Source organism: Coloeus monedula (assembly GCF_965178545.1).
Source record: "Coloeus monedula genome assembly, chromosome: 6".
NCBI classification, from domain to species: Eukaryota; Metazoa; Chordata; class Aves; order Passeriformes; family Corvidae; genus Coloeus; species Coloeus monedula.
Genome location: NC_138786.1, coordinates 11,588,285 through 11,607,109, shown reverse-complemented (window position 1 = coordinate 11,607,109; position 18,825 = coordinate 11,588,285). Strand labels below are relative to the sequence as shown.

General features: G+C 36.8%; 1 long non-coding RNA gene across 1 annotated transcript; it reads right to left on the bottom strand.

Moving 5' to 3' along the window:
- Positions 1–18,362, bottom strand: LOC309573939. The gene is made up of 3 exons (XR_014226477.1): positions 18,240–18,362; positions 2,672–2,735; positions 1–75 (listed from the first exon to the last, which is right to left on the bottom strand). It is a non-coding gene; the product is annotated as an uncharacterized lncRNA (long non-coding RNA).
- Positions 18,363–18,825: the final 463 nt, after the last annotated feature.

Here is an 18,825-nt window from a genome sequence, read left to right as displayed (position 1 = left end):
GACACCTGCCCAGGGATCAGGGAACTGTCCTCATCAATACATCAGTGTCCTCATCACTGCACTCCCCGGCGGTGCCTGCGGGTCACACACACACAGCTGAGACCACCTGGTGCCTGCACTAGGGACTGCTGGCTACTGCATTGTAAATTAACGTGCTACAGTTCTCCCTTCCATTTCAGGGGTGGGCAAAGAAAGGTATGCAGGAACATTCGGTTTATTGACACTGCCAATTACATTTGTCAAAATACATCTGTTGCTTTAAAAAAAAAAAAAAGGAAAAAGAGGCAAAACCATTCACAAGAAATACTGAAGCAGTCTCAGTAGTGACAAGTGCCTCACCTCAGCTCTCACAGAAAAAAATCTGTGTTGCAAAACCTACAAAATGTGTGAAAAATTTGGACTACAGAAGCAGCTAAGACCCATGCTTTTATTAGGAAACTTCCAATGAATAAAAAGCTTTAAAAATGGTTATTAAGGAAAACATATTTAAAGTTCCTAATATGATGGAAAACAGGTATTTATGAGTACATGTATTTGAATAACCCCACAGAGATTAGACAGATAGCAGTAGCACTGAACATCTGTGTGCTTCAACAATTAAATATTTTTGTATCAAACAACAGCCACCAACTATTAGCAAAACATGAAGATGTTATGGAAGCAAGGTAACTAAAAAAAGTGACATGGACTTGCTTTTCATCTCTGTAACAAAATCCTGGCATCCTATGCAAATTGAGTTTGCAAGAACTCAAATTCAAATAAAAAACAACAACAAGAAAAAAGAGAAGATATATAAATCTGGCTGTTTATCTAATTCCTCTTAGTGTTTGCCTTGTGAATTTATTATGGTTCTGATACATTCAACCCAACAGAATGCTGGGCCGGAAAAATCAGGAATGCTTCGAGTCATGGCCAAAGCATGTTTGCAGTCCTACATGGAATTGTAGAAGCTATTGCACCAAAGTGGTTTATTCCCAGTCTTAGCTGAGTCTTTTGTACATACTAAACTTAAAAAAGTAATGCAAATTATCTTGAAACAAGAAAGAGCTATTAAGCACATCGAGTTTCTGTTCATTTTTCAGATTTAAAAAGCAAGAAACTTTAAAAGAAAAAGAAACAAATCAGCCGGCTTGTCTAAGAATAGAAAGGGACAAATCCTGAGCGGTGTTGTCCTAGAGATGCAGCACAGAAAGTACAGCCAAGGGAAAATGGAGGATAGAAAGATGAACTTATGCCACCTTAACAACCCCCAGATTTGGAGTGGACTGAGTTCAGGCTGTCTCTAACACAATTATAACCCTACTCTGATTTCCTTACAGAGCTATCTTGCAAATAGGAATAAGCTTCAAATCTCTGCGCTGATCAGTAGGAAAATTTCTTCTTCTGACTTTCCATTTTTTCCTGATACCACTCCAGAAAACCCCGGTGCTGAGGACTATATTGCAGCAGTGAAAGCTTGCACATAATTATTCATATTCTTGAGCTTCTTAAAACAAACACCATCTTTGCACACCTCAACTGCACAGCTGCAGTCCAGTACACTGCCAAAGTGAGGGCTACTACATATTGGTATTTCAGTATAAGGATGTAGTTCAGTTAATAAACTATATGATTTGGAACTCCCAAATTATTAATTTTTCAGTCTAAAAGCTTAGTTTTTAACCTCTGCAGTGTTCTTAAAATCAGTAGTCCGGATTTATTAAAGATTTTATGATGCTTACCCAGCACAAACATCACATATTGTAAATGCAAATGGATATACCACGCTCTGCAAGGAGTTCTGCCATCTTCTGATGAATTACTGCCTTCTGGTACTGGTAGGAAAGGCAAAGGTTTAGAAATGATGGAAACTTAAATGTGAATAAATGTTCTTCCATCACTGCTGAAGTGACTTTATGCCTTTTTAGTTGGGCAACAAAAACAGCACCAGTAAATGTCACGTGGCATCAAAATGCATAGAAATAGAGGGCTTTGTGAGAGCACTCTACAAGAATTAGAGGAGCTTGCCTGGATGTCAAAAATGTAGATAGAAAATAAAGAAATGTCCTTGGAAAATTTCTGTCACTGGAAGGTACATTTTTTCTTTTTCAGCAGAGCATTAGGGAAGAGTGTAGCCTTGGAGTTTACAGAAATTCACACCTCTGTGTACAAAACCAGCTGACAGCCTTACAAAACCCTGAGCTAGAGTGTGGAGAACATGACTAGCCTGGTTCTAAGCCTGGCTCATCTGCCAGCTGAATAGCCTTTGGAATCATTAGCTCTGCCAGCTTTATCTCATTTCCACAAGCACAAACTTGTTTCAGTCAAAGAAGGAAATGATATGTTAAAAATACATTGAGGTACCAACTGAAACACCTGTAATTATTGGCCCCGAAGACACTGAAAGGAGAGACAAAAAAATACACCTGCACTTTAAAAACAGTCAAGGTGCATGAGCATATATTAGCATTTTAGGCACTGAGATAATTGCAAGATCCTATTATTTCTATTTCGGTTTTTTCTTCATTGATCAAGCTCTGTCGGGCCTGCCTCTATCTTATCAAAGGATGTCATGACATTATTGTAGCGTTTTATCAAAGTAAATTATCTCCCCCAAAACTCCATTCTTTCAGAAGTTGCAAGAGCTTCAAAATTATATTTTAAAATTAAATGCTTGTAGAGATTAACTCACAGGTCACAGGTAGAGTGGATGTGGGTGAAGATCCACAATCTCAGTCTGCACGAGCCTTGTGCACCTACAAAATGAGTTAAAAAAACACAAACAAATTACCTGACCTATTCACTAAATTCTGCTCATTCCCACACGAAGAGGAGATAATCTAAAGAAAAAAAAGTACGAAAAAGAAATAAAAGAGAGGATGGAGTGCTTTTTAACATTTTGGTCTGTTATTATAAACTTACTACTTAAAATAGTTAGGAAAAAAATGATCCCCTGAGCTCAAATTTGTAGTCAGATATAGATCAGTGAATGCACAGAACTTTCTTTTACCACTGTGTAGGCTTAGAGTACAATCTCCAGGAAATGGAGATCTGGGAGCTCTATTCCATAAAAGGGAAAAGTATTTAGAGGCCCTTGGCTTTCAGTGTGTTCTCTCTGCAACTCATTTTACCATAGTAGAGAAAGTTAAGTATAATCAGTTAACTTCCCCTGGCTGAGTCACGGCTGAGTCTGTGTCAGCGAAGGCTCAGAGAAAGGTGCTTTACTCCATCTCCACTGATAGCTTGGCACTTGACCCTAAATGCTCTGTCACATCACAGCAAGAGTACACAAAAAAGAGCGGAAGTAAACAGTTAAGAAAGCATTTTATGAATATTTCTTGACCTTGTGCTGCCTGAGGTCAAGTCAAGCAACACTCATTTGTCAACAACGGGAGTTGCTTGCTCATGGACGCAGCTGAACAATTCTGAGTGGCTTTTTGTAACTTGTTTCTTTGTTGCCCTGCAAAGTGGTTGTCAGACATTGCCATAATAGAAAGGTATCTTTTTGCACTCCTTTTTGTGTAGCTGTAAAAACATATGGGATTCACATAACATTTGGGTTAGGTTTTGCAGCTTTTTAAGTATTTAAACCCAGTAAACTTCAAACAAAGTCTGAGCAAAACAGGGTGTTTTTCTTATGTTTGTACCACAGAAGTGTTTTCAAAGAAAAAGCATGATTACAGCTTAAAATACACAGTGTGTTGGCATACATTAGCCATCACCAAAAATTTTTAAAACCTCAAACTACAAGACAACAAAATAAACAAACCCCCTAAAACCAGATCCAGAATATCTTAATAGAAATACTTTGAAATTTTGCATTAGGACTCCAAGATCTTTGTATAATAGGAACATTCACTGGGAAAAGGAAAAAAAGCCCCACAACTAAAGCTGACTCATGTACATTCTTGCCCTATGTGACAAAAGGTCCTACATGGAAATTGGAAGACATTTTCTCTATTGTCTGCAACACAGGAAAAAAATCGACTAGTAGTTTCCTACTGTATCTCATTTTTCATCACTTACAAAAGAGTGGTTTTTCATGTTAACTACTCAAGTTTGTAAGATATTAAGGTCCTGCTTCAGCCAGTTCACTGAACCACAGCCATAGCCCCAGGACTAATATAGGGCACCTCTGTGATGACCTTAATGACCAGAGTCCTACCCACACAAACATCCATACAACTGTACAAGGTAAAATGTGGAAGAAAAAGTGGTGTTTCTCTTTATACGATACAGAACAATTCCACTGGGGCATGCAAAGTGTATATGCAACCACTGTGTGAATTCAAAGGATCTGTTCTCATTCTGAGATTAATTCCTGAGCATTGAGATTAAATCCTGAGCTACTTAAGTAATACTTCTTGACAATCAGAACACTTCCAGGTTGCAGCCTCAGAGAGAAGGGATAAATGTGAATAATTCTGGCACAAAAATATTTTATAGGAAGAAACTAGCAAAAGCTGAAGGAAAATAAAACCTCTAAAAACCTTCCCTCAAACTCAGTGGTTACAGACTTCCTTTGAACTACAAGCTACACACGTAGGACTTGATTTACAGAACAGCATGACAGGAAAGAATCTCCTTTTCTGCTTCCTGTTTTCCTCATAGCTCAGGAACACATAAAACTGCATGGTTTTCAATAACCTGCTTGAGTGAGAGAAAGGAAAAGCTAGGTCAGGTGGAAAGTAAAATGTTTTGATGCATGTCCAGCCTGATTTGCATCCTGGGAGAATATCTCCAGTAATGGGTAGTCATGACACTGCTGAGACTTGAAAACCAAGACATTTGAAGGTGAAAGGTGATGCTGGTCCAACAAGACCAGCAAGGCATTTGGTTTGGTTATGTAATAAAAAATTTACATCAGAGTTTAAAGAAATCTGAAAACTAACTCTGAAAGAGTTTAGTGGAAAATGTTTTCTTGAGAGTTCTGTATTTAACTCCTGAAGGATCCATTCTGGTCCCAGCTTTAGCTTTTCCTTGATACATTAAGAGAAAAAGCAATTGGACCTGATTTTGCTCACAGGCAATCACTTTGACATAGCTAAATGGAAATTTCAGACTTACTAAAAGATCATAACTGTGTTTGAAAATAGCACTTTTTTCCTGTAAAATGTCAGCTTCATTTGTTTTAGCAATGTTTTTACAGTTTATGTTTTGTTAGCAGTCAGTGATTAGATTTACTTCTCTTGCAGCAAAGCATCTGGAGGAGTGGCTTACAACCCCTGTTTTTTTCCTTGCAAGAATCCTAGGCTGAATTTTATGCTGCAGACAATCAGCAAACAGATGAAGAATGTACATATTTTAGAAACACTGAGGAGCAGTATTTCATGAGCGTTTTAGACTAGTAGACCCAGATTTTAAAAAAAGGTATTTCTTTTAAGGTAAGCCTATTTTAGGCAGCCTGAAAATTTCCCAATGACACTTTTTTTTTTTTTTTTTTTTGGGGGGGGGCAAGTAGGAGTTAATGTTGCATAAATAAAACTTTTATAAATTACTCTGTTTTGGATGCAAATTTTTTCTTTTCAGGGTTTCTTTATCTAGCACTAAAAAAAATGTAAAGAAAGGAGGTTATAAGCAGCACTAACTCCCTGTGAAAACAAATGGTTTTAAGAATTGCATACAAGTTCAGAAAAAAAAAAGTTCTGGTTCATTTGTAGTTTTTATTCATTCTGGGGCTTTTCTTTGAACAAATATTCTTAAGACAGAACTCCAAAATGGTAGTTTTATCTGGTTGAATCTGTACCTAAGATACTGGACTCAGCTCTCTTATGAGAAGGATGTCTTACTGACCTCATTTTTTTATCCATCAGTGGACTTTCAGCTAGAAAAGCAAGAACAAGCCAACAAGAAGCACTGTTCAGCTAGGTGGCCTCTAGGAAACCAGTTGGGATGAACTTTGGGGTATTTTAAAATAAAATTAAAATTCTAAAAATAAGATTTTAAATAGTGATAAAGACAGTACATGTGATATTAAGGAAAAATGAATCCCTGATTTATTCAGTATTATGCATAAATTAAAGAATTCAGCCAACAGTGGCAAATCTGATGATCAGAAGACTGTCAGATCTCAAGGCGTAGTTGCTGTATTTCTTAACTTGCAGATTATTTTTGATAGACTTTAAGGAAATGCAGTTTAAAGGAAGAATGTGAATATAGAGTGGGAGGATATTTGGCACGGAGGATAAGGATTTCTAAGCATAAGGAACAGCACATAAGAAAGTGTGAAGATAAGAGTGGGAGAACAGTACACTAAGTGTCTTTCAGGAGGGCGGTTCAAAAGAAACCCAGAGCTAGGAAGTACCTGGAAAAAGGCCTGTTACAACATAAGGCAGTGACCTTAAATAGGATAAAATAACAACAACAACAACAAATTATATGTGAGTAAAAAATGTTGCTCTCTTCCTCCTCCTAGACAACTTACTATTTCAAAGAAAATTCATTCAGGAGGCAGTGCTACTCTTTGTTGCGTGGTGCTGAAGGACCCCTCTGATGGAGGACCTTTGCACTGATAACTCACCCAACAGAAATTGTACCGTTCAAAACACCAGGAGATAATAATACCACTCAACAGGCTTTGCCTAAATGAGCATCATGTATTCAGTCACAGAGCCACGTGGGTTTCTTTCTTCTACTCCTTCTCACAGATTTGGAGAAACCTGGGTATGTTTCTGCTGTCTGGGCTGCATGTATTATACATCACATTCTAGTTACACATTTATTTTTGTCTATGGTGTAGGCAGAGGTGGGAGCTTGAGACGATATTTTCTCAAATTGCCACTTCACAATATTCTTAGTCAATGTAAAAAGAGAACAAATATGTTTGTGTGGAGGGGAGACCAATAAGATTACAGGAAAAAAAATTAGTGTTCCTTGGTGTCTATTCATCCTTTTCTAAGAAAAACCTTAAGGTTTCTACATGAAGTAAAATTTTTGAAAGCAATTTCTACATAGAAATATTCTATAAATTATTCTGCTTTGCAGGGCAGCAGGATATCAACTTTGTATAATTTGAAAAAAACAACTACCAAAGGCCTGACTTAGGAACACAAATAAGTTGAAGGCAATCAGGGTCAAACACTATTGCTTAGTGACCCAGGAGTCTTGTTACTCGTCAAGCAAAAAATTTTCCAAATGAAGAAATTAAACAAAATTCTTTCTTTCCCAGTCACGAAGGGTAATCCCAGAGGGCACACTTTGTTGAACAAACCAACACTAAATAGCTTTCTTTGGGATCTAGAATGCAATTGTGGGCTTTCAAGCAGGGAGATTATACTTGGCTTTCCATCTTACACAGATAAATGGCAAAGCAGCAAAACAAGCATTTTATTCCCACTTTATGCTTCCTGGATCAGATTCACATTTGCTTACTTTAGTGATACATGGACACCTATTTTTGCATTGCAAAAATGAACACGTTGAAAGAGCATGAATGTGTTTCACTTCCTTTTTATGAGAAAAGAATTATGGATCCTAGTCTGTTGATTTTTTTTTTCAAATATTGATGTATACCAGGACAAGAATAACTAGAATATCATCTTATTCAAATAAACAGCCATTGTGTGGACTTTGACTGCTTATTTTTCTTCCACAGATGTGCTAGTTCACTCATCCAGGTTATAATGTCCCAACTTGGATCTAGGGATGCTGCATATTAGGTCACAAGTATTGTTGCTTTTGCTAGAAAAAGTCCAGTTTTATTCCTAGAGTACACATTAAATCTGCAGGCCTAGTTGTCTGTGAAAAAGCTAAGCTCATCATGTCACCTCTTCCTTCCTGCCAGCATATGATGTAGAAGTGTGAAAAAGCAGTAACATCTTGTAATGCCACCTTTTAAGCTTTTTTCCTGGAAACAGACACAATTTTGAAGCCAGCAGCAAGACTAATTTCTCTTATCAATATCTAGCTCTAAAAATAGGCACAACAGGAACAGCAACAGCAATAATAATAATAATAATAATAATAATATGCAAAGGATGATTGTTCAATTTCAGTATCCTCCAAAGAGGTGGAGTGGGGGAGGAAGTCCTCAGTGTGTGATTCAGGTGTGGTGTCAATGCAGAATTGGAGCCAAAAGCCCTTTCTTTCTCAAAAGATCTATTAATGCAATACAAGATTCTGCAAACACAATTTGCAGAAGGTCTTCTGCCTGTATTGCTGAATCATCTGCAGCTTTCTGTGTGCTGTGTTATTCCTTGCTACTGACAGTACACTTCTGGGACCACATTAGAAATACCCTGACAAGAACCCTTCAGATGTAGTCACATAGTGTTATTTTCACACTATGAAGTTCTTACAGTAAGCATTCACAAATGATGTTGTTTTAAATTTAAATTTAATTTTTAGAAGGTGTGATAGGAACAGGCAGCATATTTACAGCACAGTTCAACTTATGTACTATGTAAAGGCAGACTTTCAGTAGCTTGGATGAAGCTTGATTTTTTTTTTAAATTTTTTTTGGGTTTTTTTGTACTGGTATTTAAAAGCTAAGACCCACAATATTCAGAGACAGCAAGATCACCTTGCTACTGATGCATTTAGCAAAGATATGCCACGTGCACTTTACTGGCCAAGTCAGCAATATATTGGATTGGATGATCCACCAATGAGGCACATGATGAATCAGCAACAAATTCCTCAGAGTCCCTCTTTTGCTAATTGGGCTTACTGAGGCAGTATTGAGGGCTGCAAAGGTGTTGCATTAGACAGGATGATGTAGTAATTAAGACAGAGGTAAAATAAATGCCCCAAACTGCACACATCATACAGAAACAAGCTGTTAGCACAGAGACTCTTTCACCAGGCATGCTCATGACATAGCTGTTCTTATATCTTACAGAGTAAAATACTAATTTGCATTCTTTAAAAGGTTATTTTATAACACAGCCACAGCACTGAGATAAACTTCAGTCATAAATAACATTTGGTGAACTTAGTGAGATGAACCCTTTTGCAAGCAGCCCACACAGTGGTTTTTCATACTTTGCTCAGATTTCTGATCTGAATCGGTGCATGTTCCAAACTCCCAACGCAAACAAAGCCTTGAAATCAAAAGACTGAGGACAGCTGAGTTGTGACTGAAACTTTTAGCAGAGCAGTGCATCATATTACCAGTACAACTGACTGACTACACAGATGCTTCATCTGATTAGTGTTCTGCCTACTGTTCCTAGCTTGAAAATACCAGTATCCCAAAAGGGAGACTTAACCTCAGGTAGCACTTGCAAGCCTCTCTCGGGTAATCTCTGGCTGCATCTCTGACTTGAGAAGTGTCATGGTTCTCTCCTGCTCTTAGATTCCCGAAACAGCTACATGGCCTGAACTCTATGTGGCCAGAAGGAGACTTCCCAGTGGTTGCAGTCAAGAATCCATGGCCAAAACTATAGGGTAAATAATTTGCCTTTTTTTGTCCTTATTTGACACACAGATGAGGTAGCTTCAGGAAAATTCAACCTGAGCTCTTTATTTTAATATGAGGGAAAGGGAGAAAGCATACTGCTTTATCACTTCAGAAAAAAGAGATTTGCAGAAAGGATGGTCTGAAAATGAAAGCAAGCAGGTTTTTGTGAGAAAAGAGAAGCAAGTCCCCATTTCCTGTGTTCTTGAAGTTCTGCACGCCATCAGAATCCAAAATGAGGGACAAGGGATTATTGCTAGTACCAAGAAATCCAACCGAACAAACCCAAACCAACTCCAGAGCTGCCTTTCCACTGCATCACACAAAGTCTCTACCCACAGAATCTCAGGACTGGGAGCACATAGTAATGCTAAAAAGTAAAAAAAGGACAAGTCAACCTTTTATTTTTGAGGTGTCCTTAAAAGTAAAGAATTAAATGTTCTCTTACACCACCCACTTCAAAAGCACCACAACCATTCCATTTGACTTTGTCTTCCAGGTATTAACACTGGGGACCTGAAGGAGAATTTAACCATCTACTTCTGGTTTCCTCACTTTAAGGAAATACAGATGTATTCTGCATATGGGCTAGACTGAAGTCAGCATTTCCAAATGTGCAACATCAAAGCTTACCTTTGATGATTTAAGTGAATGAAGTACATAATTCCTCTTAAACTCTTCTCAGCAGGAAGAAAAGGAGGCCTATTTTGGCTGCTTGTTAAATTCTAGATTCAGGAGCTTTACAATTTGCATTCTAATTGGGAAACTATCCTTATTGGCTTGCATCTTCTAGAAAACATGGTAAGAAAGATAATTTCTCTTTTTCTTTTAGAGGGCTACCATATACAACACTCTGAGAACACATAGTTTGCTGACCGTATTTCTGCCATTTTCAGTGATTGTTCCTCAAAACCCAGGACTAGGAAATTTAATAAAAAAATCAAAGCTATCATAACAAAAAAGGAATTTTTATGCATTGACTGGCACATACTGTACCAAACCCCTGCATTTTTCTGGGTAAGTAGACAGTTCAGAAAAAAGCTTTGAGGAAAACAACAGCTCTGCTCTTCTGGAATAGCACAAGCCAAATGTAGCAAAATGTTCCTCATGTCCTTTGTCAAAATCTTTCCCTGATAAAATTATTTAGCCAACACCATTCCATTCCTGATTATATCCAGGAGCTGATCCAAAAAAATAATGTACCAGCTTTATGCACAATCTCATCAACATCTAAAAAAATCCACACTAATTTGGTATGGTTTTAGCAGTGTTGTGCACATGGAGGCCCTAGGAAAGAGATGAGCTTATACCAGAGAACTACTTCTGCAGGCAAAGAGAATTCTGTGCTTTGGGGGTTACATTTTATATACTTTTGACATTTTTACCTCAAAACCTAAAATGAAAATAGGGGATGTGAGAAGGGCATAAAAGGAGCAGAGTTACTCATATTCTATGAGAATTTGAAAAAACTCCTGGACATGCCATGGGTCAAGATTTGCCACAGAAATATCAGACCTACTGCAATTGTCTGTTTCTTTCAGGGCGCTCCCTGTCTGCAGTAAGAGCAGTGAATAAGGCATGGAATTGCAGTTCAGTCCCTCAGTTCACAACCAGCAGTTTAGCCCTGGTGCAAATGACTGAGTTTGTGCAATATCTCCTGTTCCATTGCAGCTGCTGAGAGTTTGATATCTCCTGGAAGAGGAGCGAGGAGACAAAGTGGGAAAGGAGCATCAGTTGTACCTTGATACTGAGCTAAATGGACCTTAGCTCTCTTTCACTGCACTTTATCAGCTATGCCAGAACTCAGTATTGCTAAATTGTCATTACTAAGAAATTGTGATGTGTATCTAGTTATGCTAATTTTATAACTCTATATATGATGAGTCAAAATGGCATGCTGTATTTGCCTATTTAGAAACAATTTGTATACAATAAGTATGCAGTCTGCATACATTAGGATTCATTACCTGAACTTTTTTTTCTTTCTTTATATCAAATAAAATAAACAAGGTTGCATTAAAGTAATGGGACCCAACATTAAAACTTTAAAATGGTTGTAGAAAAATTGTGGAATGAAAAAGATTCAGTGCTTCTAATATATTATGAAATAAAAAATACAAAACCAGGTAAAGTATTTAGAAAATACCTCTTAAAAGAAGATATAGGAACTCATTGTAATTTTAACAGTACCACAGATCTACATAGATAAAACTAATCTTTAATAGAAGAGATGCTGAAATACCAATTCTTCGAAAGTTTTATTGTTAATCAAGGTTTTGGGCTTTTAGAGTGCCTCTGGACAACATTCTGGAAAAAGCCAAGACAAAAAGCTGTGTATTATCTACCTGAGGTAGTGGAAGGCAAATAAAAAGCCTTAAAGAGACTGAGATAAAGGCACACAGTATGAAGGATACCCATTCTTTCCAAACACCTCCTTCAATATTTTGATGTTGACCTTGAGCTGCTTTGTTTTTCTGCCCAAACAAAACAATGATTTGAGGGACTTACTGCTTTATAATTTTGTTATCACTTAAGACTTCCATCCTAGTTCCTAACTTTTAGATAATAACTGTCCTAGATAAGAAATCAATGTAATATTTTATTACTAAATAGATCCAGATACAAGAATGATAAATTAATACAGGACTTTCCAGCAATCTAAACTTTGCTATTTCATTAAATGCCTTTACAGAAATCAACATGCATTTTAATACAGGCACGTGTATTTTTCAAACAGAGGTTTTGTCAAAATTTTTTACCAAGCATCTTAAGGAAACTGCTCTAACAGGACAAAAGAGAAATACCTCTTGTAACTGAAGGAAGAAAATAAAGGACAGAAGTTGCTCTGTGTGCTGCAGAGATTACACTTCCACAGGTAGAGGTGTTCAACATAGTCATGAAGAATCTGGAAAAGTGGATCTGTACACATGATTAAAGACAAGATGGGAAAATCAGATCTAAAGACAGCCAAGGTAGTTTATGGGATACTGAGCACCTGAATAATAAAATGTCAGGTGAAAAAGGCAAATCAATGCACATGAGAAAAAAACAAATGTAGAATACACTTAGCTAAATAAGAGTCATTATGTTTTACAAGTCAGGAAAGAGAGTAGAGTAATTTTGAATAGTTCTCTGAAAATAGCATTCAGCAGCAGCCAAAAAGGAAAAAATGTTAAGAATTACTGGTAAAAAGCTGAAAACAGTATAGAATATGAGCCCAAAACTTTAAAACAGTTCTAGTCACATATCAAAAAAACCAAAAACCCAAACAAAACAAGAACACCTTCCCCCCCCAGTAAAACAGCAACAAACCCCAACAACTTAAAACCAAATGATTCATAGAAGAAAGAGTGGTCAGAAATTGCAAATGGTTTCCATGCAAAAAAGACACTTCTGGATAGAAACAGATTAGAAAATGATGAATAGACTGAAGAAGGTCGTCTATTAATTATTTGCTCACAATTGCTCACAGTACATGTGGATAAGGATGTCAAAAGCAGTTATTAGGCAATGGTTTGAGTAGAAAAGAAGTCCCTTCACAACAGTATACAATTAAATAATTGATTTTGTTACTAAAGGAAGTTGTAAAAGAATGGAGACACAGTAATTCAGTTCAAACAGAGATTAGATGCATTTAGAGGAGAGGTACAGTGATAATCCTGTAAAGCTCCTGGACCTGGAAAGGCCTGAGCTGCAGATGGCTGAAAACAGTGAGTGTTAAAGAAGGTTTCTGCTTTTGGAATAGCATGAACATGATCCTTATGTGGGATCAGATGAACGGTTTGCAAGACCTGGATGTGCAGCCCTTATGTTCACTGGTGGAAGAAGCTCCAATTTCTAAAAGAAATTGATTGCGACAAAGTAAACAAAGGAAAAGTGCCTTTTTGTCCATCATGAGTAATTGGCAATGCAAAGACAGAGATGGACAGAGCAACAGGCAGAAGAAAGCAATGGGAGAAAAGGACTTTTTAATATATTTTTCTAGTTAATACAAACAGTACATGCTAAGATCACAGCCAGGATTAAGATCCAGGACGATACTGTGCTGGATTCCTAAGAAGCTTCCTGGAAGAAGTAAACATATCTCAGGCTGAAGAATGTCTGGCATCTCCCTGCTTTGTCATGTTTTAGATCTTCAGATGTTTTTAAGAGGCTATTTGGGTGGCAGGCCCCTGAAAGTGTTTTCAGTTCTTTAAGATGCATCATACAGAAAGAATTCAATTTCACAGGAGAAATGACAGTAAAGCAGCACTTTTCAAACTTTGCAGTCTTACACATACAGGCACATCTGCTTGCACACACACAAAATGACATTCCCAATTTTTTGCCTGTGTGAAGAAAATCCCATTTGACTTCAATACCTTTTAATAGAAGACATAGGTGCAAACCAAGATAGAAACTTCCTCTCCCAGAAAATCAAGAAGCTGAGACCGGCATGAAGGTTTATACACCACTTATTTTGCAACGTTTTATTTACTTTACAAAGTATTATTGCTGTTCTCCATCTTTTTCCTACTTATTATCACTGAATCACAGAACAGCCCAGGTTGGAAGGGGCCTTGAAAGATCAACATGCCCAACCCTTTGTGGGAAAGGGACCCTGGATGGCAAAAATGTGTCTTTTTTATTTTGAGATGACACCTCTCCCTGTCACATACATTCAGCTGTACAGCACTGCCTACACTCCTGGTCCAAAAGCCTCACGTGTGGCTGAGTCAGAAAAACCACGAGAATAATCTCGGCTCAAATCAATGGTACAAACTGGCGGAATGTCTTAAGATGCTCTTGCACTCCCACTGGTTTTCTCTCACAGAATCTATAGCAGTAGGAATAAATCTATTTTCTGGGATAGAGGCTTGAAGTATCTCTTCTTTTTCTCCATTTCTTACTAGTATTTCTTACTGGTTCAGCCAGTATAAATATCAGGTTTTATTAGGCAAAGAAATGTAAAAAACCAAAATATAAGACTGGTCTAAGATACAGTGGACGATCGTCTCTCTTGAGATACTAAAAATTTGAAAAAGGCCACTTGACTTCACAACTCTAAAAGTTATTTCACACTGGAAGTATTATTTCCCTTGTGTACCTAGCAAACTGAATTGCCATGGTTTGGTTTGTAGGTTTCAGCCTACTACATGAATCTATAACAGAAATTCCACAATAAGGTTGCTTTAACAACAAGGAGATAATATATATATCATTCTAGGTTTTCACTCACTATTGCTGGATTCTCCATCATAGATGCACACGACCAAAACAAACTACATTTAATTCTTCTATAGCAAACTTCGTAAGAAATCTGCTTTCTTTTCCACAAAGCACAATTGAAGCTTCCACTCACTACAGAAAGAGATAAACTTCCAATCAAAGCTTTCAGTCTCTACTTTGAAGAGACAAACTGTACATTTTGTTTGCCTCTAAACCTGCAAGTTTTCCCTGTGCTGTTTTGCTGCAACGCTATTATGCCTTTAACTTTACCAGGTCACACCTTGTCCTCCCATTTTATGGCTTGCAGGACAGGACTAGGCCAGTAAAGTTTCCTATATCAAATCCTGGGTGTACAGATAAGTAAAGGAACATGAAAAACAGTTCTTCCAACACCCAAAATCCAAATTTTCACCTCAGCATCCCTCTTCCCGTTGAAGCTCTCAAGCTCAGTTTTACCTTAGGCATTGATTTGTTACCCATTATGAAACTTTATCTAGTTTACTTGTGTCTCTTCATCAATTCCGTTAACTTTGCATTAGTCCTATTGCATTAGTCCTATCATAGCTATTAGAGTTGATATAAAGCAATCAAAACTTGGTAAGCCGAGGAAGCAATTGTTGTCTCACGGACAATGCAAATGCCTGCTTTTACTAGTCAACTGGAATTGCTGTTTTCATTCAAGGATTCATCAGTTTGCATGCGGCTGGATACAGTTGCTAAATGCTGATCTGAGATTTCTTTCAAGTGTTCCTACCAAAACCAGTAACACCAAAGTTGATGTTCTCTGCAGGGAAGGATCAAAAGAAGAAGAAGAGCCTAGACCTATTTCATTCTGTACATCATCTTCAATACTATATTATTAACAATACCACATGCCTTCAACAGATTGAGAGGCATGATATTATGTATAAAGCCTTTTCTGAGGACCCACTTTGGCCTAAGGCCATCCGTCTCCTGAAGTTTTCTGTTTGGTTGGTCGGTTTGGGTTTTTTGTTTGTTTTTGAATCAACTTAAGTTCCTGTCCTAAAATCAGAAATTTCATTTAGGCTCTCTGAATTGCATTCTGCAGGAACCTCTCTCTTCTCAGATGACTACAGGGAAGCCCAGGGAGACAAACTTTGTTAGGTTAAAATTAACTTTTTTTCAAATAATGGCCTTTCCTGAAGTGACTTCAGGTTACCTTCTAAAAAAATTGCTTGAGACAGTGGAAGGAATAGTGAGCTGAAGAGAGACAACTTCTATCCTTCTCTTACTTCTTAATTATATTGGCTAAGAAATTAAATTCTTAAGAATAAAAATCTTAATTCTCTTTATTAATGTTCTCTTTTATCCAAATCCCAGGCTGCAGTAATTAGGAAATCATCTTCCCAATATTTTTCCTCACAGATCAAAAGAAATAAGAGAGAAATAGAAAGCTAGAACTTAGAACTAGAGTTTCTAGGTTTTCTAGAAACATTTAATGTATGTTCTACTCATCTTTTTTCACACCTTCCCTTAATTTCTTCTTTATACCTAACAACTGACTACAAACAAATAACAATTGCCAAGCTAGTTTAACAAACAAAATATATGCCTATATCTATGCAAAAAATAACTTAAATCTATCTAAAGATAAATTAATACCAATGATACCGTTTGATCTCTGCAAATAAGATGATGTCAAATTGTGTTGAACATGTTTCTAAGGAATGTAAATATTTTTTCCAACACAAACTTTTTTGTTGTTGTTAATGTTTCTTAGTTAGAACAATAGAACAATGTTTATTTTAATTTCCATGGAACTTAAAGATGACCTACAAATTAATTTTCTAAGTGTTCCCTCCAAGTATTATGTTTTTGACCTTGTTGAAAACAAAAAAATATACTTTTACAGAACGAAGAGGATAAAGTTACTAACTGAACATGCCATTTATGTGCTTTTGTTAAAGGAAATATTTAAATTTAAAGTCAGAGCTAGCTATGATTTTTTTCCTAAAATTCTCATTATCCAGTTAAATCAGAAATTATTTTCTGAAGAAACAATGGAATCTAGAAGATAAACAAACAGGGCAACTACAGTACTTTCCATAACAATTTATTTGCCAACCTGAGTGAATGGCACCACACTTTTCTATCATACACACGAAAGAAAAAACCCACTTCAATTCTAAATATGTGTTGTGATTTTGTACTGAGGTGAAGCAAAAAGCAAATTTTAATCTCACAACTTGTTTTAATTACAATCAGTTCCTTAAGTGAACATACTGCAGAGCTTCATGAATATTCAACATTAGAGTTACCAATTACACAATATTAGTGCTTTTGGCATTAAGATTTAATTTTCTTCATTTTTTGAAGCAGGGTGGAGTAATGGAATTTTATTCAGTTCACTCATTAGGTTCATACTCTGTCTTCATTCGTATTTCTCCAACTACACCAACCCAAAAGTCAGGCATTACAAAGTCACACAACTTTTCTAGTCAGCTTACTCTGCAAAGACAGGCAGAAGTTACTCATTCAACTGACTCTCACAAAGCTACCCAGCTGCAGCCCTTACTATGATGGGTAAATATTCCTGAGGAAGGTCCAAACGTTGAAAACATGCTGAATATGCTTTGCACTAGTACATTATTCCATCTTTTTAACTGGCCAGAACATTGAAATTTCACCCATTTAAATCATTATCTCATAGCACAAATGCAGCAGAAAATAATGGAACCATGTGCTTAAGAAAGTGAGGGATAAAACAGTTCAGTTCTAACCTCTTCAAGTGATCTGGTTCTTCACTGTATAATGATACATCTTTCACTATATCCTACAAATATTTTGGGAAAGATGATTTTTTTTTTGCATTTTGTTTTTCAAAAGATCTATTTAAGAACCTCAGAACACTCAAAACACTATGAGTGTAATTCTTCACCACTTTCTAGCAAATACTTGCCAATAGAGCAAAGATTTATACTGTGAAGAAGAAATGATCGCTCCCCAATGCACTTAAGTGAAACTGGCCACTGAGTCCTGCTTCTTCACCTGAACTGTTTATCAGATGTTGGTACTGTGGGATAAATGCTGCTTCAGGCTGGATCCAAATTATTAAATTCACTGTAGTAAAACTCATTGGGCTATCCAATAGCAACTGTCTCATCTCTTGCACTTTTGAACTAAATCTCACTTTCGTCACATACCTGAACCACACTGCACTTCCAGTCACCAAGAATGCACAGTTCCATCCTGAGTTTTATGAACATCCATCTAGGTGGAGCATCCAATTCAGTGGAATAATGTTTGATAGTTATGGACAAAGATACAGCTTTTTGGATATTAATTTGGCAATCCGACAATTATTTTTATCTTCCAGAAACATTTTCTTAGGGTTTCATATCTTCTTATCTATGACTCCATCCATAATTTTTACTGAACAGTTTAATTAAAATTGTTTATAAAGCAGCATTTAATTCAAAAACTAGCAAATGGGCAACATATAGGATAATCAACACAAAAAAAAGAAAAAGACTGAAATGTGTTAAAAATTATCAGAATAACAAGTGACCTGTGCAACTCTCCTATGTACAGGGCTCCTCATCACTGCACTGGATGAGACCCACTAATGAGAAATTAGCCCAACTGCTTCAAATAACAGAAGTAAAATCTAAAATGCAACCAGAAAGCTTATTACCTATCAGAGGAATTTAAGGTCTGGAATTCTCATGGTCAGCATAGTGCCCTGCAGCACAGGTGAAGAAAGGATAATGAAGATTCAGCAGGCTGATGGCTGGAATGCTGTAGGCACGAGCTTCCTGTTTTAAACATAAAGAAACAAGTTTAGTACTATCTAGATCGAAAAGGACGGGATTTTTTGTTAGTTCAAGCGAAATGAACAACCCCTTCCAAAGAGATGATCAGGCAAAGAAAGAGAACAGGATGTTACTACAGATTAATTTCTTTCAAATAATCATAGAATAACAAATCAGTGAGTAACAGAAACAAAGTATTCAGTCAGTTTGCTTAAGAGCAAGTGAGATCACATTCTGCCATTTTTTACTGAAGTTTACTTCAACAAAAAGGATCTTTAGAAATTTCTGAAGTGAGCTGAAGACAGGGGGGGGATTTCTTTAACAGGATCACTATCTCTCATTCTGTGAGCATCTGTTTAGTGTTGCTGGTTTTCCCAATGTTACTTAAAAAAACCCGAGAAGAACAAAAATATTCCTCATCCATAAACCCAATATCTGCATACTCTTGAGTAATCTTCAAAGAAAGAG